The sequence below is a fragment of the Lissotriton helveticus genome, chromosome 6, assembly GCF_964261635.1.
Source record: "Lissotriton helveticus chromosome 6, aLisHel1.1, whole genome shotgun sequence".
NCBI lineage: Eukaryota > Metazoa > Chordata > Amphibia > Caudata > Salamandridae > Lissotriton > Lissotriton helveticus.
Window position 1 is genome coordinate 433,928,741 of NC_136067.1, and position 24,634 is coordinate 433,953,374.

A 24,634-nucleotide genomic window follows, 5' to 3' on the forward strand; every position below is an offset into this window, starting at 1 on the left:
TTATACCCCAATTCAGAGCTCTAAAGCGCAAATTCTGTGCAATCGCCCTGTTATTAGCGAAAAGACAGGTGGCGCAATGTTGGCACAGCCGTAGGGTACCGACTACAAAGGTGTGGCTGCATGACATGTCCATCTGCCGAGATAAACTGCAAACGTACGAGGAGGAATTGCCAGTGAACTCGAGACCAAAGGACATATGGTGTTTCTTATCAGACTACCTAACCTCATTGCATGAAGATGAGGAGGATTAGATTGTCCTACAGGTTACACTGATGTGTGTGATGTTGGTGAGAGAGTTGGGAGGGACTGAGGGCTGCACTGGGGAAATGCTGGGATACTGCTCCACTTACTGTATAGGTCGTGTATGAGGGAAATGCAAGGTCTTAAGTTGGGGTATGTTTACCGTTATTTTTTTCTGAAATGACAAAATGTAAGACTCATACTGACTGTTTGCCAAGAGTCCTACGGAGGGCATACAAGACGGCTCGGCCTGGAATTTCCGCACTGCATTACATGGCTAACCTACTGCTTCTTGGATAAACATCGTCAATGGCGGGCCGGCCTCAGGGTTGTAGGCTCAGGCTGTGTAATTTGCTATCTGTGAATAAAGGTCTTACGCAAAAAAAAAAAAAAAAAAAAAAAAAAGAGATACTAGAAGAGGGGGAGGAGACATACATTGCCAAGACTGGGCTTGGGGTTGCTAAAACTTTGGGCAATAAAAAAGGAAAATTTAAAGCCAAAACAAAACTGAAAAAGGGCTCTAATAAGAATCTCTCTCCTGCTAATACCTTTAAAAAGAACAATAGGGATGAAAGCCCTTTACGAAAATGGATGCAAGCAAAGGGAGGGGTCAAGAAAATGGCCCTAAGGCTGTCAGGAGCGAGCCCGGTGAAGGATTCAGGGGTGTGAAATGGAGTTAATTCTTCTTCTTCTTTGAGCCCCCCTCTGACCCAGAAGACTCTAAACTCTCCAGTTTTGGAGGTCGATAAGGAGGATCTTCAGAGGAAACCCGGCTATAGTGTGAATGAAACTGCCCAAAATTTAGCTATAGAAACCGGATCTCTTGGACTAACTAACATTAATATTGACCCCGCTCCTATTACTATTACCAACCATTCTATCTCTAGTGGCGAATCACCTGTCTCTGAAGAAACACAGGAATTGGATTACCCTACCTCTTCTGTAGATTTAATACTGAAAACACTTATGGATCAGAGACAAGAGGGACAACTTTATTTCTTACAGCTGAGATAAGACAACACTAAAGTACAAAACTCGCTGGCAGAGTTATCTAGCAAACTTGGGGGTGTTACGCAAGAAATTGAAGAACTAAAACAGAGGGTCGTGAAGGTAGAAGAGGGGGCTGTTCATACTGAAACGTTAATTTACCAGCATACAGAGCGTATAAATACTTTGGAACTAAAACTGGAAGATATGGAAATTCGCTCGAGAAGACAAAATCTTCAACTATTCGGAATTCCTGAAGGGGCGGAAGCTGCGGACCCCAGAGCTTATGTTGTCAAATTGTTCCAGAAAGCATTTTTAGATCTAGCGGACTGGGATTGGGATACACAATTACAAAGGGTACACAGACTACCTTTGGTTCAAAGGAATAAAGAAAGTAAACCTCCGCGCCCTTTACTGATTAACTTTGGAAATTTTCTTCTGAGACAAGCAGTCTCATTAAAAGCAAAGCCAAACACTCTCGTGACAGTCGACAGTGTGAACTTCTTTGTACGCTCAGATTTGAGTAAAAACACGATGGATAGACGATGGAAACTTCACCAATTAATAGATTCATTCAAGGCTGTGGGCTGCACGGTTTATTTACAAGAGCCAGCTCGCTTAAAAGTGATCAAAAACGGGCAGGTGTACTTCTTTACGGATGCATTGGAAGCAGAGCATGCCCTAGCTAAACTCAGCACCTGAATTAAGGATCAAGGGCACGCATCCTCTCTCAAATGTGCACATAGGAATAGAAATATTTAGTAGTTCTTCTTATTGATTACAATTATGTCTCTCTCTTTTTTTCTTTGGCCTTTATCCTTTTCTTTTTTTCTGGCTGGGGTGGAAGGTTGAAGCCTCCTAGCTACCTCCTCGTAGTGCTGCCATGCCAACGGCAGCTGGGTATAGAGGGTGGTTCTTCTTGGGAGGTTTAGAGGGTGGAAGAGTTTGGGGGGGTTGGTCAGGTAGGGGAAAATATATTGCAAGAGGTGGAAAATGAAAAATGGAAAAAAAGTAAATTCGGCATTTTGAAGTATTTAAAAGCACAGAGGAAATGTATTTATTTATGGTTTTCATATGACCCTGATTAGGTGTCTTGCATGGAATGTGGCAGGTCTCAACAGTAAACAAAAGAGAAGATTGGTTCAGGAAGAACTTAATATGTACAAACCGCACTTGGCTATGATATCGGAAACTCACAACGGGTTTAAAGATAGGAAATTATTGGGATAGATTGCATATGAACTTATTGTTTGCTCTACCTTGGGGGATTCAATCAGAGGGGTGGCAATATTAAAACAGAAATATTTTACTATTGAAATTACGAAGACGGCTGCTGATCCAAAAGGTCGATGGGCATTCGTTCAAGCACAATTTGAACACAGTAAATACGTATTTTGTGTTGTTTATGGGCCTAACATTGACGAACCAAAAATGTTTCATTTGTTAAATATTAAATTGCTGGAATGGGAGGGAGAGCTGTTGATCATGGAGGATTTTAATTGTGCTATGAATTATGCGGTGGACTCTACTAGACACGGTATATTACAACGTATGCGTAAAGTTAGAGCAGCAATATTGGAACTCAGTCGATTGCATAATTTGACAGATGTATGGCGATTTAAGTATCCTAATGTAGCAGGGTTCACTTACTATTCAGCCCCTTATAAACTATGTTCCCAAATAGACTTGGTATGGGCAACGGATGGAATTCTGGAAGGGTGTAGTATAGAATAGTGTCCTAGAGTAACGTCTGACCACAATCCTCTACTACTGGAATTTAATATTTATAATAAGAAACGAGAGGTACGACAATTTACATTTCCCAGATCTCTTATTTCGGATCAAATATTTATCTCACAATTGAAAGAACACATCAAGGAATTCATAGACATTAAGTTAAACACAACAATAGTAACAACTGTCTGGGATGCATGCAAAGCAAGCATAAGAGGCCTTGCCCAACAATATGTGTTAAAAAAAACGCTGAGGCCCGGAAGGAGATGAATTTTATGACTTCTAACATTCTGGCTCTGGAACGAAATTTAGCAAATGACTTATTGGAGGGGAAGCTGAATAGTGATAGGATAAGAATGGATTTAGTGAAATTGCAATCAGATACTAAGAGGACCCTGAGGGAGAAAAGTAGCGCCAGGCTTCATAAACACCATCTGACACAGTATGAGAGCGGGGATAGGATTGGAAGAGTGCTCGCTTACAAAGTGGCGGATAAAAGAGCAAGGACTAATATTAAAGCAATCAAAGGCAGCGATATGGTCACATATAATCAACCCGATCAGATACTAGAGCAATTCGCTGAGTATTATCGTAAATTGTATACTTCAGAAAAAGTGCCTAATAGGGATGATATATCATCATACCTTAGCTCTTATATGAACGTACAACAAAATAAAGAAGCGGTTGGGCATCTAAACTCAGAGATTACATCAGATGAAATTAAGACAGCATTTTTATCTCTTCCCTCGGGTAAGGCAGCAGGGGAGGATCTACTTCCTATGGAACTTTATAAAATTTGTTTGTCGGAACTGCTTCCTTTATTTAAATCAGTTGTAGATTATATTGGTGAAACTGGGAGAGCTCCCTCTTCTTGGAGAACAGCCAAGATAGCATTTTTTTTTTAAAAACAGAAATCGGCTGAGGAATGTGGGTCATATAGACCCATATCGCTGATCAATTCGGACGCTAAGGCCTTCGCTAAAATATTAGCGAATCGACTTGCACCCTTAATGCCTGAAATGGTTAATATGCAACAACATGGTTTTGTTACAGGACGAGATACCACTGCTCATATAAATATGGCTATTACGGCTTTTGATGTAGCGTCAACCAACTCCATCCCACTTGGTATGGTCATGCTATATGCTGAAAAGGCATTTGACCGAGTGGGGTGGGAGTATTTATGGGCCGTATTGGAAGCATTCGGCATGGGGGTAAATATCTTGGGTGGATTCAGTCATTATATCAACAACCAATGGCACAGCTTAGTTATGCAGGAAAGAACTCTCTCAGCTTTCCAATAGGAAGAGGAACACGGCAGGGGTGCCGACTTTCTCCCCTGCTGTTTGCGCTATCATTAGAGCCATTTTTGAACGCACTTTTAATACAGCATGATATTATTCCACTTCAGCATAGGGGGAATAGTCTAAAAATCACAGCATAGGTGGATGACATAGCGACATTCTCCACTGACGTAGCTAAGGCTATACCTGTAATAACAAAAGAAGCAAAAGATTTAGGCAACGTATCCAGGTACAAACTAAATATAAACAAAACGCAGGTCATCGCTAATTATAATCCTTCAACAACAGTATTGGGCCTATGTGCTAATGCTGTATATTTGGGGGTTAAAATATCTGCAAAGACTGCTGAAATAGTAGCCCTCAACTATGACCCATTATTAAAGGAAGTTGCTAAGTCTCTTAAAAAATGGCACAAGATACCACTTAGCCTGATTGGGCGTATAAATCTAATAAAAATTAAAATTGCACCCAAATTTCTTTATTTATTTAGATCGATCCCGCTACGTCTTAATAATTCTTTTTTTTAAAAACTTGATGGAGTTTGCTCTAGCTATATATGGGGCTACAAAAAAGCTCGGAGAGCAATAAATCTCCTAAAACTTCCGACTGAAAAGGGCGGTCTAATGTTTCCCGATTTCAAATTATATTTTTTTGCTTTCTTTTTTGGTCGGATTCACAGTCTGTTGAGAAATGATAACTCCTTATTTTTTCATCAGCTAATGCTAGGACCTGATAGTAAACAATTTACGGACCGAGCCAATGACCCAAATTACTTCAAACGAGTGAAATTTAGGACTGCTAGGCATATTGTAAAAATTTGGAAACAGATAATGACTCCTTTTTTAAGTTAAAAAAAATATATATATTTTATTAAAAGAATATGATTAAAGTTTACAAAATAGGACAAAGAAAATGACAAGCAAAAGTATATGTCAAGTAAAATCATGGCAATAATACAAGCTATAAAAAGAAACATGAAAAATGTGAATAATTATAAGCAAAACTGGCAACTGGTACGATATAAGGCAATGAAAGAGATACTAAATGTACATTATAGTTCTAAGAAAAGCTAAAATAGGAATACTGTGTTTAACAAAGTATAGGAAGTTATGGAGGTTTAGGGACTTCATGCTGTAACGGGGATAAAGACAGAGAACCTTGAGCACTCAGAGTAAAAAATAATGTAACTGGACTCCACAATTCTTTTCGCTTAGTAGCTAAAGTCAAGGGGTAAACAAAAGTGGTGTCTAACCTATGATTGTAACAGACAGCATACCACCAAGCCTGATAAGATAGTTTGGTAAAATCTTTCCAATTTTTTGGTATTTGCTGAAATGCTACTGCTAACATTAAGTCAATTATTCTAACCCTGAAAGTGCAATGATCCCAAATAGGGGAAATACTCCCTAAGAAAATATGAGATAAAGAAAAGGAGTGAGTGGAGGAAAAAATCTTGTTAATTTGAGACCAAACCTGCGTTCAAAAACTATGAACCAGGGGACAACTGAAAAGCATATGAAAAAGACCTGCATGTGGTGAGAAGCAGGACCAACACTTGTCAGAGGTATCTGGGAAGTGTTTGCTGAGAGCTAGTGGTTAAAATAGTAAACGATTGTAAATAAAAAATAGTGTCTGAGTAGTGTTAGCAGCTCTGGAAGATCTACGAATCTTCAGCCATAATTTGTCCCATACCTCAATAGGCCAAGAAGCTTCTAGGTCCTTTTCCCAGGTTTCTTCCGTCATGGTTTTAGTGCGAGATGAGGACACGGTTGAAGAAAAGCGTAAATTTGTGAAGCTTTAGAGTGTTTAAGAAGTAAAGAATTCAGTGAAGTCATATCAGGGGTGGCGTGATTGGATGAAGGAGGAGCAGCAAGAGAAGTATCGTAAGCATGTTGTAATGCATGTGTCAATAATGAATATTTGGCTTGGAAATCGGGAGGTAAATTGAAAGAAGTAGCGGCTAATGTAAATGGAATGGTCTGATTATGATGAAACAATTGACTCACTCAAATAAGACCGCGCGATCTCCAGGATTTCCAAAAAATCGGCTTATTGTTAATTAAAATAGATGTGTTATGCCAGAAAGGTTGATCAAAAAAGGATAAAACAGGAAAGCAAGGACGAATCTTAGAAGTATACTTAAGAATGGGAGTAGATAAAGACTGAGGTCTGCGAGAAAACATAAGATATTCTTTGAAGGAAAAGGGAGATATAAAAGATCGTTCTAAGGTCAACCAGAGAGGAGAGGATGATGAGGAATCCGCAATCCAATGCGAGACTTGATTCAGTAAAAAGGATTTATGGTATAAGGAAAAATTCAGAAAATTCACCCCACCTTCTCTTTTAGAACGCATTAGTTTGGATAAGGACATACAAGACTTTTTATGCCCCCGCAAAAAGGAAGATAAGATAGAGTTAATTTTCTTGAGGTATTTCAAGAGGATAGCAAGTGGTATGTGGGATATTGTAAACAAGACAATGGGAGAGAGCATCATCTTGATTGTATCCAATCTTCCCCACCACGATAAATATAGAGGATGCAATTTGTTAGTAAGAATAGTCAGTTTTTGTATACAATCATCCATACACTTAGTGATTGTACCTGAAAGAGAGGATTGAAAATTACGGCCTAAATATTTAATAGAAGTAGGGCTCCAAGTAAAACCTGAAGCAGAAAAATCATCCTTAAGAGTTACTTTAGTGAGTGGCAAGATTTCGCACTTATCTTTATTTAATAGAAACTTGAGCAAAAGCATGAACTTCGGCCAGAAATGCTGGAAGGGATGTGTCTGGTTGGGAAAGAAATAGTAAGACATCATCAGCATATGCTGCCATCTTAATTGTAGATTTGTGGAAGTTGAAACTGTGAATATTATCATTCTGATGAATTCGCAGAAGGAAAGGTTCCAAAGCAAGATTAAACAAAAAAGGTGAAAGTGGGCATCCCTGTCTGACCCCTCTGTTTAGGGAAAAATAAGAAGATAAGCCACCATTTGCCGAAATTGCTGCTCTAGGACGAGAATATAAGAATGAAATCAGGGAGGAAATTTTTGGACCTAAACCAAACCACTTCAGAGAATTAAATAAATATGGCCACTCAACCCGATCAAAAGCTTTCTCCGCATCCAAAGCTATGGCTGCGAGGGAGTGAGAAGAATGTGAGGTCTTAGTATCAAAAAATAGCCTAGTATTATCCGACAACAGTCTACCTTTAACAAAGCCGGATTGTTCTTTCCCTAAGAGCTCGGGTAGGAATGATTCTAAACGCAGTGCTAATGCCTTTGAAAAAATTGTATAATCGATATTTACTAAAGAAATAGGGCGATAACTTTTACAATGCTGCGGATCTTTACCCGGTTTCGGGATAATGCAAATAAGAGCATCAGAGAAAGAGACAGAAGCGGAGCCAGTTTGAAGAAAAGTAGAGAGAAGAGTATGCAATTTGGGAATAAGTAATTTTGAGAAATAGGAAAATAATTCAACAGTAAAGCCGTCAGGGCCCGGAGCTTTCCCATGTTTGAGAGAGTTAAGGGCCTGAAGGAGATCTTTTTGTGTAAGGTCGGATTCTAAAGAGGAAAGGTCGGGAGGAGTGTCGAAAGGAGAAGAAATTTTGGACAAAAATTGGGAAATGGATTGTTCAGATGAAGATGATTCGGAAGAATATAATGATTCATAAAAATGCAGGAATTCCTGTAGGATATCTTCACTCTTGTGTTTCAGTAGCCCGTCACGACCATAAATAGATTCAATGTTGACTTTATTTTGCTTTACCTTTAGATAATTAGCCAACAATTTCCCAGCCTTATTCTGCCCGCCATAGAACTTGGCGCTAGATTTTAAGAGAAAATTAGAGGCGTTATATGTGGAATCCTTATTAAATTGAAGTTTGGAAGCAATAAGGTCGTTTAAACAGTCTTTTGATTTGGAAGTGTTCTAATTGTTTGATTTTAGAAAGAAGGATATTAGTGGCTTGTTTGGCGGTTTTCCGTTTGCGAGAAACATAGCTAATGATGAAGTCCCTGGCTGACGCTTTGAAAGCGTCCCAAACTACAGGAAATTGAATTTCATCCGTATGATTAAACAAAAAATATTCGTGGAAAAAGGATGTAAATGAAGAAACAAATTGTGGATCAAGAAGGAGAGCATTGTTAAAACGCCATTTTTTAATGGAAGTAGGCTTTTGTATTGCATCCAAAACAATGGAGACCGGGGTGTGATCATAAATTAAGATGGAGCCAATGTCAGAAGAAATAAGGGACTGGGTAAGGTGATGTGAAATAAAAAAATTATCTAAACGGGATTGAGTTTGATGAGGGGGTGAAAAGAAAGAGTATTCTCGCAAAGTGGGATTGCAGAGTCTCCATGCATCAGTAAGTTTGTATTGTGCAATGAGCTGCGTGAAAGATTTTTGTGACTTATGAGGAATGTATGCACTAGCTGAATGTCTATCCAAAAAAGGGTCAAAAACTTCGCTGCAATCACCCACAAGAATGAAATTGTCAACGTAATGTTGAGTGATGAGCGGTGCTAAAGAGTTCCGGAAAGAGGCATCACCACTCGTTGGAGCATAAACATTAAAAATGGAATTGGGGACATTATCTAGATTGAAGTTAACTAACACCCATCTCCCTGAAGTATCAGCAAAATGTGTTATTGACTGGATTGGAAGAGATTTTCGAAACAGAATCAAGACTCCATTACGTTTACCATCACCTGGGGAAAAATATACTTCACCTCCCCATCCCCTCTTCAGTTTAGCAGATTCATCTGCTGATAGATGTGATTCCTGTATACAAGCTATATCTGCGTTAAGTTTGGCCAGGTGGGACAATACTCTCTGTCTTTTAATAAGCAAATGTAAACCTCTAACGTTCCAAGATAGTACTTTCAAAGGCATAAAATAATTTTAGAAAAGCATATCAAAAAACCAGTTAAGGAACAATTATGAGAAAGAGAAACATTTAAGGCATATAAGCATGTTGAGAAGAAATACCAAAAGTGAAAGAGAATAACTTCATGAAAAACAGCAAAGGAAAAGCCAGTTATATGATGAATAGAAAAAGTGAAGAGAAACAAGAATAAGTATAGTATAAAAGTGAGCAAAAAAGAATAAAAATGAGAGAATTGGATCAATAAAGAGATACAAAGAAGAGGATGGAGAGTAAAATAGCCATAGGATAGATGAGAATCTGAGGAGCATGAAGAAGAGAAAGAAAGAAAGATGAGAAAAGAATAGCAAAATGAGAAAGGAACAAGAAACTTACATAACATCCAGAACATACAAAAGGTGGGAAGGGTGGAGGCCACGTAGACAATGGCGCGACCAGAGCTCAAAGGGCAGGACGAAGGGGAAGGACAAACCCAACAGACCTCAAGGACATAAGGGAGGAACTAGACGGCAAGAGATAAATCTATGTGAGAAAAAAGAATGCATTATCAATCAAATTACCAAGTAGTACAACATATTATATATGCAATGTAACAAGAACAACTACCAAAAACAATAACTACATAGCAATTGAACTAAACCTCTACATTGTAAGGAAATTATTTAGACCCTGACGTAGAAGCAGTTTCCATTTTGTCAGCATAATGAGAGTAAAGAAAACTCTTTAGCTTCAACGGGTCATCAAACGTGGTTGTCTTATTATTGAGAGTTACTTTAAAAAGGCAAGGATGGAAAAGCCCAAATTGTGTCCCAAGGAACGTAGCTGTGGTCGAAGAGACAAGAACTCCTTGCGTCGATCCGCAGTTGATTTGGCATAATCCTGTGAAAAGTACAAATGGTTCCCGGACCAAGTAATACTTTTCATCGCTCGAGCTGCGGAGAGGACTGTGAGTAAATCAGTATATTCAAGGAAATACATGATGACACCCCTTGACTTCTTCAAAGTCGAGGCAGAAGACGTACCCGTAGTGGACCCAAACGATGCACCCTTTGTATGTTGAGAGTGGTACCCTCTGGTAAATGGAGGAGTTTTGGCAAAAAGGATTTGAAGTAGGAAATAGGGTCAGATCCCTCCAAACCTTCCACCAGACCATAAAGGCGCAGGTTATTTCTCCGACTTCTGTTTTCTAAGTTTTCGATTTGCTTATGTAGGAGAGATACTTGTGAACAAAGCAGATCAACTTTGGAGATTGAGGATTCCATTGAAGCAACATTTTGCTCCAGCCCAGTGATCCGTTCATCAACAGTGAGCCATTTTTCTGAGAGCAGTTGGAGGGTGGATTTAGTTTCTTCGATGAAGGGACGTGGGGCCCTTATTTCGTCCAGTATCAGATCTATCGTGGGTGAAGAAGATTGTGAAGAAGGGGAGGGAGGATCCTTCTTTAGTCTTTTAATGGTGCCCTTCTTAGTAGCAGACGTCGATAAGGTAGAGGATGGTGATGAACCTTTTGAAGATGGGGTAACAGGTAAGTCATCCATCATTAAACACTGAAAGCGAGAACTTGTGTGAACTGTAAATTTTTTAGTAGATAGAGCAGGTTTACGTAAGTCTTTGGAGAGTCTCCCAATACAGAAAGTAGATAGTTCCAAAACAAAAAAAAAAAAATATGGGAGAAGAAGGAACAAGTCAGCGCAATCCCAATGGAACAATCATGAGAGGAACATAGGAAATTATGACAGCAAAACTATTAAAAAGCCAAGTAGCATAGGACATATAGGCATAAGAAAACAGTATAATAAAGAAAAAGATATAGATAGATATAAAAAGGCAGCAAGGTAAGGAACCAAGCCAAGAGTAACTAGGCAAAATGAGATAGCGAGTGCAATCAATGAAAGCAGTAGCAGAGCCTAACATACAAATATGTGTATAACAAGTATTGCGAAATGAGGGGAAAATATTATCATGAAACACATAAGTGAACAGTAAAATAAAGACTTATGCTGTTAGAACAAAAGGAGAGCTAAAAATCCTGTAAATACACAAAATTGCTACTATTATGGGTGCCAAAGGAGCTAATGTAAGCAAACAGCCAAATAAAGGAGTTCAAGACAGGAACAATGCTTCAATTAGGCAGCAACACAAGGTAAATGAGCCATAAATGTCCCTAAAATAGTTCAGAGAGAAAGTGCAAGTTGGTAGGAGTTGTGGTTCTGCACATAAGCAATAAAAATCTCTGAGGCAATGTAGAGAATAATGCTGTAGTGCGGACAAAATGGCGGCAGTCCGTGTGAGGAGCATAAATCAACATTAGAATGCAAGGCTGAGCATTATCCCATAGAGCTCACTTGTGGGAGACGGTAGAGATGAGGAAAATGCAACATCCAGGAGCGTTGCATAATGCAGGTGAAGTTGCTACGTGAAGAAACAAAAGACCGTTAGGAGCAGCGCTCCATCGGCGGAATTAACAAGATGGCGGCCATTAAGTCGGCGGCGCCGCGTAGCAATCACTTACAGTTTTTCGGAGCGCAAATAGGCTAGCGCAGCGCTCAAACCGGACCGAAAAGCAGCAGGAGACTTTCCGACAGCATATCCTTGTAACTCAGGTGCCGTTCGCCATAGTGAAGGTCACGTTGGGCCGCCCTCCGTCTTCACCTCACAGAGAGCTACGGGAGTGCGGCCATCTCCAACGGGTGTAAGCCAAGCCCCCACAGATAATGACTCCTGATAAGATATCTTTTTTTAATTCCGAATTAAGGTTATGGGAGAATCCAGGACTTCCTGGAATCTTTTCAGTTGGGGCAGGGACAGTATGGTCTAGCTACAGCATTAACACCCTTGGAGATCTTTATGGCCCTGATGGTTTATTAGGGTTTACTTCACTTAAATTAATACACAATCTGAATGATAGGATGTATTTTAAATATATACAACTCCAAGACTTTTTTGTTCATAAGATGAATGTCAAAGAAATTAGACACTCGGACATCTCGCAATGCCTGTACTCGGATCGGACTAAGTCACTGATTAGTGAAAGCTATGGACTTCTGAATCAGGCAAAGGGAGATGATTGTGGAAAATTAGCATCCAAATGGTCGGTTAGGCTTGGATTAAATATAACCTCCAAGCAGATATCTGCTTCTCTTCTTCAGATTAATCGAGTAGTACAGTCCTCTAGTATTAGACAGCAGCTTTACAGAACTGTCTGCCAATTATATTATACTCCTCAGAGAATTTCTAGCTGGGCATCAGATAATTGTCAAAATGAACGCACAAGCTGTCCTAAATGTAAATTGGAGGCTGCTGATATCGGCAATATGCTCTTTTCATGCCCGGTATTATCAGAGTTCTGGAAGGGAATAGTAGATGTACTAGATAGGAAACATATTGTGTTTCCGCCTCTCTCAGCTCATCTGATTCTATTAGACCTTCAGGAACTGAATAGTCCAAATAAAGATCGGAATTCTATTTTATTTGCTTGTGCAAGATTAACCATAGCTAGGGCATGGATAGCTCCAGATCCGCCACATGTTATGGAATGGTGGGCCTTGGTGAATGAAATACATACCATGGAGATTGCTTTAGCTAGACTAAGAGGGCCTAACTCTCTGAGAAAAAAAGAAAGGGTTTGGGACATTGTCTGTGGATCAGAATAATTTTCCAAGATTAGATTTGGTGGTTGAGACCACATTGACGATTAGTTATTCTTTTTTTAATGTTTTTTTATAGCTTTCTTCTCTGGTTACTTTTTCCTCTGTAATGATCATGTATTCTGCTTTTCTCTTTTCTTTTGGAAAATATTCGCTATATAATTATGTTATGAATTGTAAATGTATCTATCTTATTTGCCTCTTGCAATATCAAAAAAAATGTTAAAAAAACAACAACAAAAACGGTTGTGTAAATTTGTACTCCTCCCAGGCATCAGTGAGATCTGGCATAGACTCATGAGTGATGAAGCAGAGGTACAGCTTATTCATTCATTAGGCAGCCCCTCAAAACATGTTCCCCTCCAATTAAACCAGTTGGTGGAAGACGCTACCCTGAAAGTAGAGAGAACTACAAATCAGCCCATAACATTTAAATGCAGTCTATTCTTCGTAGCCATTAGACATTTTGAGGAGAGCAAGCTAGCAGCTGAAAATGTAATTGCACATTTTACTTGTATTGCAACTCAACCATGGGGAGGAACTAACAAGTCTGCATTATTGCATTGATGGAGTATTGAAATACAGTCCACAAATGACTGAACAAAATTAATGTTTCAAGCATAAAAGACAAATAACAAATAATATCTTATTGGTTATATATAGTGCTCCCGGTTTTATGGTATTTAATTTTTTAACATTTCCATCTGTAGTTATCCATATTTATTTTTGAGCCATTTTAACTGTATTTAAATTTTTTTTTAAATGTATTAAGCAGAGCATTAAGTACATAAAATACATATTATGATTAAAATAGTTATTAAAACCATTTAATACATAAATACGATAGCTTCTTCTTTCCATGAAATTTGAAAAAAATATGGCTGTAGCAGCTAATAACATTATCAAACAGAAATAGCAATGTGCAAAACATATAATAAAGTGCTACAGCAAGGAAAGTGCTAGTGCTTTTAAAGTGCAATAACAAATAAAGTGCTAGTGCTTTACAACTTCTGCATTGATATCGAGTGTTAATTTCCCTCCTTTAGCTTTTCTAAATTACTAAAAAAACTTCAAATTTTTGACAAATTTCCTAGTGACTCCCACCCGTCTTGCGTAAGCCTCTTCAAAATTTTGTGTCCTTTTCATTTTATTAAACTACTTCAAATGAGAGGGAACGTCACTAGATTCCCAATTCTGAAGAATTAAAGAACGGGCTACAGTACAAGAAATAAATAGAGAAACTTTTTCGGCCTCTGTTAACATCATTCTTTCTCTACATAATCTGAACAGAGCAGCTTCGGCCTCGAGCGGAACTGTCTTCCCAATTGCCTGCTCTATATGTACAAAAATTGCCTCCCAAAAGGGCCTCAACCGTGGACATGCAAAAAAGAAATGGTGCCATCCACCTTCCCCATCAGCCTGACAGCAAAAACACTTATTTTCAACTTCCAGGAATCTTTTTTCCAAAGCTGCCAGAGTTAAATAGGAGAGCCAACGTGATAAGAAGGCCATCCTTTTTAAATTCTCTGTGCGCAGGGATTTGCTTCCTAGGTGGCATAAGGCTTCCCAATCTTGAAGGGAAAAAATACATTGTGTCTCGTGAACTATATTAGCCAAATGGCTCTCTATCAAGTGTACTTGACCCTGGTGATGTAGTAACCGGTACAAATTCCCTTCACCCCTGACTTTGGCCCCATAGAGAGCTACCACAAGTTTGTTTGGAACACCAAAAATGCCACCAGTATTTTTTTTTTAATAAACAACTTGTAGATATTAAAAAAGACAGGTTTCCTAAGGCTCTCAGCCCTTGCCATTACCTCTTGCTAGGAGATCACCCTATTTTAAATAATGAAATGTCTTAACTCCCGTAGCCCACAACCTTCCCAATTGTTTATATGACTTACTCGAAACTGCAGGCCGAGACTAGTACATTCTACCAATCTTAAATATTGCAGGCCAGAGGAGCCCGTCTTTTTAAAAAAGGACTGAAGTCTAAAGGAATAATTCTTTAAAGTCTTGTATCTAATTCTCTTGGGATGTTTGGAGGTTTTTAAAAACACTCGAATTTGAGAAGCAATTTCTTGCGTCATTTTATCAATAAAGAAGCGATCTCTAGTACATTTAGATCCCATTAAGCCAGCCACTAAATCTAAAAATGCGGCCTCGTAATAGATTCTTAAATGAAGGAAAGCTAAACCCCCTTGTGCAGTAGGTAGTTGCACAACAGTCAGTTTAACCTTAGATATTTTCATTCCCCAGACAAATTCTCTAAACAAAATTTCCATTTCTTTAAAAAAAGACAAGTTTACCCTAATTGGGACATTAATAAAAAGAATATAAGCAACGGAAGTATGGACATTTTAATTAATGAAACTCTACCCACTAACAATAGGGGGAGTAAAAGCCATTGTTGCAGAAGTCTCTTAATTTTTTCTTTCATTCTTAAATAATTCAATTTATATAGCTGTTGGTATTGGCTGGACACAAATATCCCAAGATATCTAATTGGATCTAACTTAGCTGCTTGTGCCCTCAGGCAAGATGGAAGAAAATTTAAATCTGTATTGAGGGCAAGAACGTCAGTTTTGTTAGAATTTATTTTATAGCCGCCAATTAACTAAAAATTCCTAAATTCCCTTAAACCCATTTCGAGATTATCTTTGTCGGGCATCAAATATAAAATAATATCGTCCGCAAAAAAGTTTCAGCTTTGCCATGCCAGAGATGGGGGATTGAATAGCAGCAATATTTCGCATTTTAATTACCAATGTCTCTATAAAAAAAGTAAAAAGCAATGGTGAAAGCGGACAACCCTGTCTTGTCTCACGGTTTATTTGTATAATTCCTGCTCGTTTCGAATTTATTGCTAGCAGAGCCGTGGCCCCCTGATAGATGTTACATAGCATATTAATAACCCGAGAGGGAAAGCCAAATTGACCGAGGGCAAAGAACAGTGTTCTCCAATTAACCAAGTCAAAAGCTTTCTGAGCATCGACCATTATAATACATGCCGGAGTAAGATTGGTGTTAAAGTAGTCCAAGGCATGTATTAAAAACTCGGTGTTGGCCGCCATCGATCTACCTGCTATAAAGCCAGTCTGGTCTCCATGAGTTGTCTCTTTGGCGGTAAATAAAAACGCTTGGCCCGTACTTTCATTAAAATCTTTTAATCTGAATTCAAAAGACTGATGAGCCTATATGAATTAACATCTATAGGATTTTTATCTTTTTTAACAAAGGACACAATTATCGCCTCTTTAAAAAGTGCGGGAATCAAACTTCCCTTTTTAATGTAATTAAATAGTTTTTTCAGGGGTGTGATTAATTCTTTTGAAAAAACTTTATAAAATTCAATGGGGAAGTCATCCTGCCCACACGCTTTGGTCCCCGCTGTTGCTTTGATGGATGCCAAAATCTCGGCGGATTCCACATCAGATCCTAGTTGACTGATCCGATTATCTGAAACTTTAGGAATGTTCACATTTGGGAAATAATCCTGGATCAGCTCTTACCCCAGTAGATATTCTGTAGAATAGAGTGGGTAGAAATGTTCTAAAAAGATCAGGGGAATCTCGTCGCTATTGACAACTTCTCAACCGGTCTGGGGGTCAAGCACTTTAGATATTATGGCTGCTTCTTGTTTTTTTCTTGTCAAATTAGCCAAGAGTTTACCAACTAACTGGTTTTCTTTGTAAACCCTTTGTTGATACATTTGGGAACTACAGATCTCTTCTAAAACAAAAAAATCCCTCAGAGCTGTTCTTGCCTGCTCGAGTTGATTAGGGTGCAGCTGAAGCTGGAGGGTGTACTCTTTTTTGACAGCTTTTTGTAATTCAGCTATTTTAAGCCTCTGAGCATTTGACAGGGCAGCCGTAAAGGCAATTATTTGACCACGAGCTGCCACCTTGAACCCGCCCCACACAGACAAAGGGCTCCGCAGTGTTCCTATTGATCTTAAAATATTCAGAGATCCATTCTCTAAAGCTTTTCACAAAATACTGGTCTTGGAGGAGGAGGCGGTCCAGCTGCCACCTGGACCGCTCTCTGCTCCCTCCCCCAAGTATTAGTTCGAGCCCAATATACGCGTGGTCAGAGAAGGGATTGCACCCAATATCTGCCTTTAAAACCTGAAGAGATCTGGATGTAAGAAAATAATCAATTTGGGATGCGGTTTGAAAGCGGTGCGAGTAACAGGTAAAAAAATGTTTATCAAAATTAATATTTCGCCATGGATCTAATAATTGATATTCTTGTTTAATAGCCTCCGCTAATTTTTTGGTATTTGGTTTCAGTTGTTTTTTGTTTTTATTTGAAGTATCCTTTCTTAAATCCTGTATAAACTTAATATCCCCTCCTATAATAAACTGTCCAGGGGCTCCCATCAGAAGCTCATTAATTTTGACCAGCCCTGAGATGTCATCCGAGACAGGGCCATAGTAATTTATGAAATTCAAGAGCCTCCCCTTTAACCTTGTTGCCACCCATATCCATCTTCCCTTTGGTTCCCTATGTACTTGTAAAAATTCCCAGGGAAGTTTTTTAGAGAAATTGATGGCAACTCCTCTCAATGCAAGGCCTGCAGATGCAAAAAAAACTTTAGAAAAAACCCTGGGTAAAAATAACTTAGGGAAATTAGATTTTAAGTGTGTCTCCTGAAAAAACAAGATTTGGGGGTTGAATGATGTCAACCATCTAATAAGAGCGCCGTACTTTAGTTTCTTTAAAATTCCATTTGCGTTGACTGATAGGATCTTACATTTACTGGTTTATATTAGTATTTCTATCTCTAGAGTAAACTCCTGGTTTACTCAATAACAATTCTCTAGATTGCTTGCTATCTGTACCTTCTGCTCCTGCTCTTTTTCCTGCAATGAACCCTTTCCCGACCCCATCCTTCCCACCCCAAAGGAAAAAAAACACCCATTCAAATGTGGAAAAACTCCCACTAGCCACGCTAGCCACATTTTGCCCCTCCCATCTGACCTCTTGGGTGTCATGGAATTACACCCTAGGTGACCCCGCTGGCCCCACTGACCCCAGCAATAAAGAGAAACAATCAAATATGAACTAGCTGGAGAACAGACCTAGTACCAAAAACAGGGAAAGCACTTTTTGTTAACATATGACGGATCCGAGTATTTAAACTATTCCCTTAGGCTCGAGATCCGTGCAAGATCTCTTTTAATAATGCCTGGGCCTTCTTCCAAATCCGAAAACATAAAAAACTTTCCCTTAACTAAAACTCGCAGTTTACATTGTTGGGCAATTGATGCTTGGGTGCAGTGGGCTTTGAACAAATGAAGAATCTTAACGAACTCTTTTCTTCTACGCACAGCAGCAGCAGTCATATCAGAAAATATACAACACTTAGTAAATGGTTTTATTTACTAGAAACTGCCTCTGCTGGATCGCCTTTGTCAAGATTATTTCCTTTATTCCAAAGTCTGCAAAGTTCCGCAAAATTGTTTGCGGCATCGTGGAATTGGGGAAAGGATGGGCTGGGACTGGATGTGCCATAGTTATGGTAAGATCTCCTTCAAACTCTGGAAGAACTTTGTGCTTCATGAAGGAGTTGACCCATTGCAGAGTTTCAGAACCTTCAATACCTTCGGGAACCCCAACTATCTGGAGGTTTGACCTCCGAGAATGGTTCTTAAGACCCTTCAGTTTGTTCTCCAGATAGCTCTTATCTTTTACTGCCTCTTTCACTTCCCCAATAACCGTTTTCCTTTGATCTTCCAATGCTGAAATTCGGGCTACGGCCTCCTAAAGATTGATAGGGAAGCATGTCATTGCTTTTTTGATTTTCCCTAGCCGTAGGTGCAGAGGCAATTTCCAATTTCAGAGTTTTTTTCATTTCACGAACCTCATGCAATATTAGATTGAGCATGTCTCTAATATCTAATTGATAAACACTGGATGTCTCCGTATTTTGGATAGGGTTTTATTTTGCAATTCATCGGTACCAGGAATCATATTTCCAACCATGATATCCTCCTGGGCCAACAAATCCTCTGGCAATACTTGACCGAGACAACGTTTGGGGTTGTAGCTGAAGTTTAGATTGGGGTGAGATCAGGTTTAAAGAGATATTTATAGCTGTCTTACTGCCTTCATCTGATGTTCCTTGTAGCTGGGAGTGATTTATACTAGAAACAATCGTTTCCGCTAAACGTAACGTGGTGATGGATTAAACCCAGATCAGTTGACTGGGGGTGAGTGTTTGATTTGCTCAAACGATCCGTCCATCATCCCCTTTTGTATCGCTTTGTTCGCCCTAAGTGTGGCAGGGTATGCTCAGACGTGAGTCCCTTGCTCACTTGGCCACTGGATTCAAGATAGTCTGGCTGATGAGGATTATGAATCCGAAACCGGTCCCAGGATGCTTGTTTCCGGTCCATGGAAGACATGGCTTGGCAGTTCGGGCGGGACTGTTCCCATGAGGCACAGGGTCAGACTGATTTGCATATAGCCATGTCTGAAATGGGGTGGCTGAGTGGGCTAAAGAATGGTGATGGATTAAACCCAGATCAGTTGACTGGGGGTGAGTGTTTGATTTGCTCAAACGCTCCGTCCATCATCCCCTTTTGTATCGCTTTGTTCGCCCTAAGTGTGGCAGGGTATGCTCAGACGTGAGTCCCTTGCTCGCTTGGCCACTGGATTCAAGATAGCCTGGCTGATGAGGATTATGAATCCGAAACCGGTCCCAGGATGCTTGTTTCCAGTCCATGGAAGACATGGCTTGGCAGTTCGGGCTGGACTGTTCCCATGAGGCACAGGGTCAGACTGATTTGCATATAGCCATGTCTGAAATGGGGTGGCTGAGTGGGCTAAAGAATGGTGATGGATTAAACCCAGATCAGTTGACTGGGGATGAGTGTTTGATTTGCTCAAACGCTCCGTCCATCATCCCCTTTTGTATCGCCTTAAACACTTAAAGGGCCTCAAAAGTGAGACCTATTGGCTATGCCAATGCTTGTTAAAAATAGCGCTGGCCCTGGGCCTGGTTAGCAGATCACAGGGTAAAGTCAGAGTCAGTTATCAACAGTATCATTCAGCAAAAAATAGGGGGGGGGGCAGGGTAGAATGATGACTTCCTAACCCCCCTCCCAGACATCGCAACAAAGGCACCCTTGGGCTGATCACTGGGCTGAATACTGACAGATTGAAGCGGAGGCCACGCACAGCAAGAAGCCAGCGCCGGTGGTCACCCTGAGGATTGACAAAGCACTACAAGGGGGGACACCAGAGGCTCAAAGGCAGATGACACGAGGTCGGCCTGATTCCAAAATGGCCGAGACCACACACGTTGAGCTCGACTCCATGTAGCACCAGAGTGCACATCTACAAGCAGGAATCAGGCCGGACAGGGCACCTTCATTTTGGCCAGGGGCACTCCTATAAGACGCATCGGAGAGTCGGATGATCAAAATTATAGACCCCGATACGGTTATCACTTGAGGCACTGCATTTGTGGACCACAGACTCTCATGGACTTCTTTACTTTTCCTTCTGTCCTGCCCACCATTTTGCTGCTGTTCTCAGCCGTTTTTCTCTGGTCCCCGGCCTGTCTTCTTGTCTTTTCCTTCGTCTTTTACCCTTTTCCCTTGTTTCCCCCTTGATGTTCCTCAAATGTTTCTTCCCTTTTCTGCCTTGCCTTCTCTCCTTACCCTTGATTCCCTCCCACCCTCCCTTGGTGTTGTGACCACGTCCCCCCTACGACCCCACTTAAGGGAACTCTGCCTGAGGAAATCTACTATGTGTGTATATATATATGTATATAGGGATAACTCTAATCACTAGTATATGTAGTAGACCTTTGTACCATCTACCGTTCCTATGTGACTCAGAGTATATCCAGTCATATCCCTTCCCTATGTATATAGAGATAACTCTAATCACTAGTATATGCAGTAGACTGTTGTGCTCTCTTCCATTTCTATGTGACTCTTAAAGTATATCCACTCGTATCCCTTACCTATGTATATAGAAATAACTCTAATCTCTAGTATATGCAGTAGACCTTTGTTCTCTACCATTCCTATGTGACTCTTAGAGTATATCCATTCGTATCCCCAAACTATGTATATAGAGATAACTCTAATCACTAGTATATGCAGTAGACCGTTGTGCTCTCTTCCATTTCTATGTGACTCTTAGAGCATATCCACTCGTATCCCTTCCCTATGTATATAGAGATAACTCTAATCACAAGTATATGCAGTAGACCTTTATACTATCTACCGCTCCTATGTGACTCTTAGAGTATATCCAGTCATATCCCTTCCCTATGTATATAGAGATAACTCTAATCACTAGTATATGCAGTAGACCTTTGTACCATCTACCGCTCCTATGTAACTCTTAGAGTATGTTAACGCGGGATTTCTGGTCTATTGTTATCCTACCAGATCCCAGCTCAGGTCGTCTGAATCGTTGGTACCTGTCATTGAGTAAAAGGCAATCCACTACTAGGTTAATCAAGAAAGAACTTATACCACTCTAAAGAACCACTTACCACTGGAAAAGGTTAAAAAGTTTAATGTAAAGCCAAATGTATCTGGAGATACAAACATCTCAGAATAAGATTCAAAAGATATACAGGTATCAATATAAAAAGGTACTCTCTGAATGCTCTTAATCGGCAAAAGGAAATTATCAAAAATATCTCAAATACCATGAGAGTTGCAAGAATCGCTGTGAGTTGCAACTTGAGAGTCATTTACAGAAAAGAAAAAATACAGGTTAGTCTGTCCCTACACTAGACTAAGTGACATCCCTACTTAACAAGATCTTTACCTAAAAAGGTGTCAGCAGTGGTGACTTCCAAAGAAGATCACACACTTCCCTTAGTCTTTGTCTCAAAGTCGAAGTCTTTCAGTTCTCTATCTGCCTACCCATCCGCTCTCTTAGGTTCCTCAGATCATCTGCTCTAACTCCACCCCGGGGTGCTATCCCTAATACAAAATCACATTTCCAATAGGAACGCCCCTGGAGACGCCCCTCACGTGGTGTAGTTTCTGGCGGCAAACTTCATGCTGGTGCTCCTCGGGACTCTTCATTAAAGTTGACCGTGCTTCCCAGGCTTCTCTCCGACCAAGCGGTACCCCCTAAAATTCCTGAAGACTCCTACAGGCCTGTGCCTGGCGCCTCTGAACAAAAGCCTATTCATTATTTCTGATTTAAGTTCCCCTTGCACCTGCAAACAGACACTCTCTCTGGAGGCCCCAAATTCCAGCCTCTACCATATCTAGAAGTCATAAAACATCTTGAACAGACCTATCGTTCGTGCTCTGTGCGACCTCTCCTTAACGAGCTCATGCAGATCAAAGAAGCGACTTTATCTATTCAGGCCTACTAAAATTACATGAAACGGCCTCTGCAATATGCACATTTAATTTCCTTGTTTAAACAATATTTTAACTAACACACATTACTAAAATATAACACATCTATGTAAAACATATACTTCAGTTCTATGCCTAGTAATACGTTTGCAGTAAAATGACATTAGAATCCAAGTCACTAAAAGTGTAGCAGCATCTTTCGTTTCTTATGAAATGCCATGTGGCCTACACATTTTCATGGTTTGCAGAATTACATTTCGTTTCACTTAGCCATCTAACGTGTGACTCCAACATCATTTTAACATTTCTACAACCTCTACATTAGTTTTTCACACTTATATATGCATCTCTATTTTAATTAAACACTCATATATATTTTCTCTATATAAGTTGACACTCTTTTATATTCCACACTAAACTAATACTACGTGCTTGTAAATATGGTGCACTTCTACATTTTCAGATTTGTGCTCTCTCAATCCCCCCTTTGATGACTTACAGTAGTCATCATCATCGCAACACCCTCTCTAAGGTACAGAGTATCAAACTGAGGTCGTTGCAATCTTCCCTCGTTTCATCTCCTCTAGAGCCCTCAGACTCCGGTACGGATTCTCCTGCATCGCAGCTAGTTTCCTTCCCTGCTCTCGCATAGATCTTTGCAACCTGTTTGCTCTATACCATTTGTACAGTTTCACCAATCCCCACAAAGAGATTATACAAATCACTACTATGATGATAGGTTTCAATATGTACCAAATGATATTCTTTCCCAGGTTGGCAAACTAACCTCCAACTTTACCCATTCCTTGACCTACCTTTTCCCACACTGTTACCTTAGTCAAATCTTCTATCTCATTGTGTATTTCAGTAATGTTTCGAATGTACTTTTCGAGAGGTTTTGAATTGTCTGGAATGTAAGTGCAACATTCCTGGACCTTCAAAGCCTTACAGACTCCGCCCTCTTTGGCCAACAGAACGTCTAGAGCAAGTCGGTTCTGAAGAACCATTGCCCTTATCGATTGCATCTCTCCCTCCACCAGCATTAAAGATCTAGCAGTACTGGCGGACAACCTATCTACAACTGTTGCCAATCTTCTTATCTTAACATCATTTAGTGCTATCCCTAAAATAGGAAACATAGCACCAAACACATTTCCAACTACCTCCTCAGCGCTTACATCCCTTCTTCCTCTAGCTGATGTTTCTCTCTTTTTGGTTTCTAAGTCCTCAGCATGGTATATTTTGGGGAAGACAATTGCTAAGTAACATGATCCATACCAATTATCTGGTAGTTTCACATATGCATTTCTTCCACAGACAAAATATACATTTGGGATCACCTGCCTTTCCTTCAGGAAATCCTTAGAATAGTACTCTAATTGGAAAGCATGTTCACAATGAACTTCTCCCACAAACACATTCTCATAATATGTTCGACTTCTGTGTATACATAGCTCTCCCCTTTTCTCCCGGTCTAAAGCTATTGGACCACTGCTACCCTTTCTTTGGTGTTCTCTTTCTTCCCGGGTCCAATCTGTTTTCCATTGTCCTGAAGCTTTTAGGATCTTTTGTCTCCTATATCGATCATCCACGTGCCCTATAAACTTTTTCTCAATTTCTGACACTTTACAAGTCAAATTATTTCTTCGGGCATGCGAAGTATCTAATGTTCTCCATGGAATGAAAAATTTCTGTAACCTGTCCTCACACTTATAATAATCCCACTTATTTAGATGTTTATAATTCGGCACCTCTGGCAATACCGAATCGAAGTTCGAAAAGTAATACTCAAACCCCTCTCGTTCATAAAATATGCTCAGCAACAAACTACATGAGATTCCATAGGTCAATGGAAGATGATGGTATCTGATGCCTTCATCTACAGAAGCTGGCAACTGCATACAGACGTAGCAGTTCTTCGCCTCCATGACATCAATATATTCATAAAGCAATTTGGCATAAGCATTCGTTTTAAAATTCCCCTGTGACTCATCTGCATGTAATCTTTTTATTTCAGCATCTAATAAAGCTTTCTCTTTCGCTGTATTTTCCCCCTGTTTACCAATCGTAGGAGGCTTCTGTGTTGGTACACTTTTTGCTTCTTTTTCTGCTTTCACATCATTTTCATGTCCCACTATATATGATACAGTAACTACTAAAACTATAAGAGAAATCACTACCCCTAAAAGTGTGCCTATTATGCATTTTGCCCTGCGGTTCGGGTTGCCAGCCTCCATGATCTCAAGACAGTGTAGTTCTGGTTTTCTTTCACAGTACAAGTCTCTTTTCTTTGCTTCTCCAATCTTTTGAACCACACCTGGAAGCTGAAAAATCCCCTCCGCAAAAACAGTCTCTGAGTTCTGTAGCAATAGACAGCCCTAGCCCTTCTCCAGCCACTAAAATGGAAGTCCCTAGTTCTTTCTTCTTCCACTCGGCGCTAGGTTATCATTCAATCGATATTTACAAAGTTCTTTACAAAGTCTTTA

The 24,634-nt window shown here is 39.8% G+C and overlaps 1 pseudogene; it reads right to left on the reverse strand.

Annotated features, from left to right (window-relative positions):
• Window positions 1–18,168: 18,168 nt before the first annotated feature.
• LOC144762337 (uncharacterized) overlaps window positions 18,169–24,634 on the reverse strand; it is a 97,974-nt pseudogene continuing 91,508 nt past the window's right edge.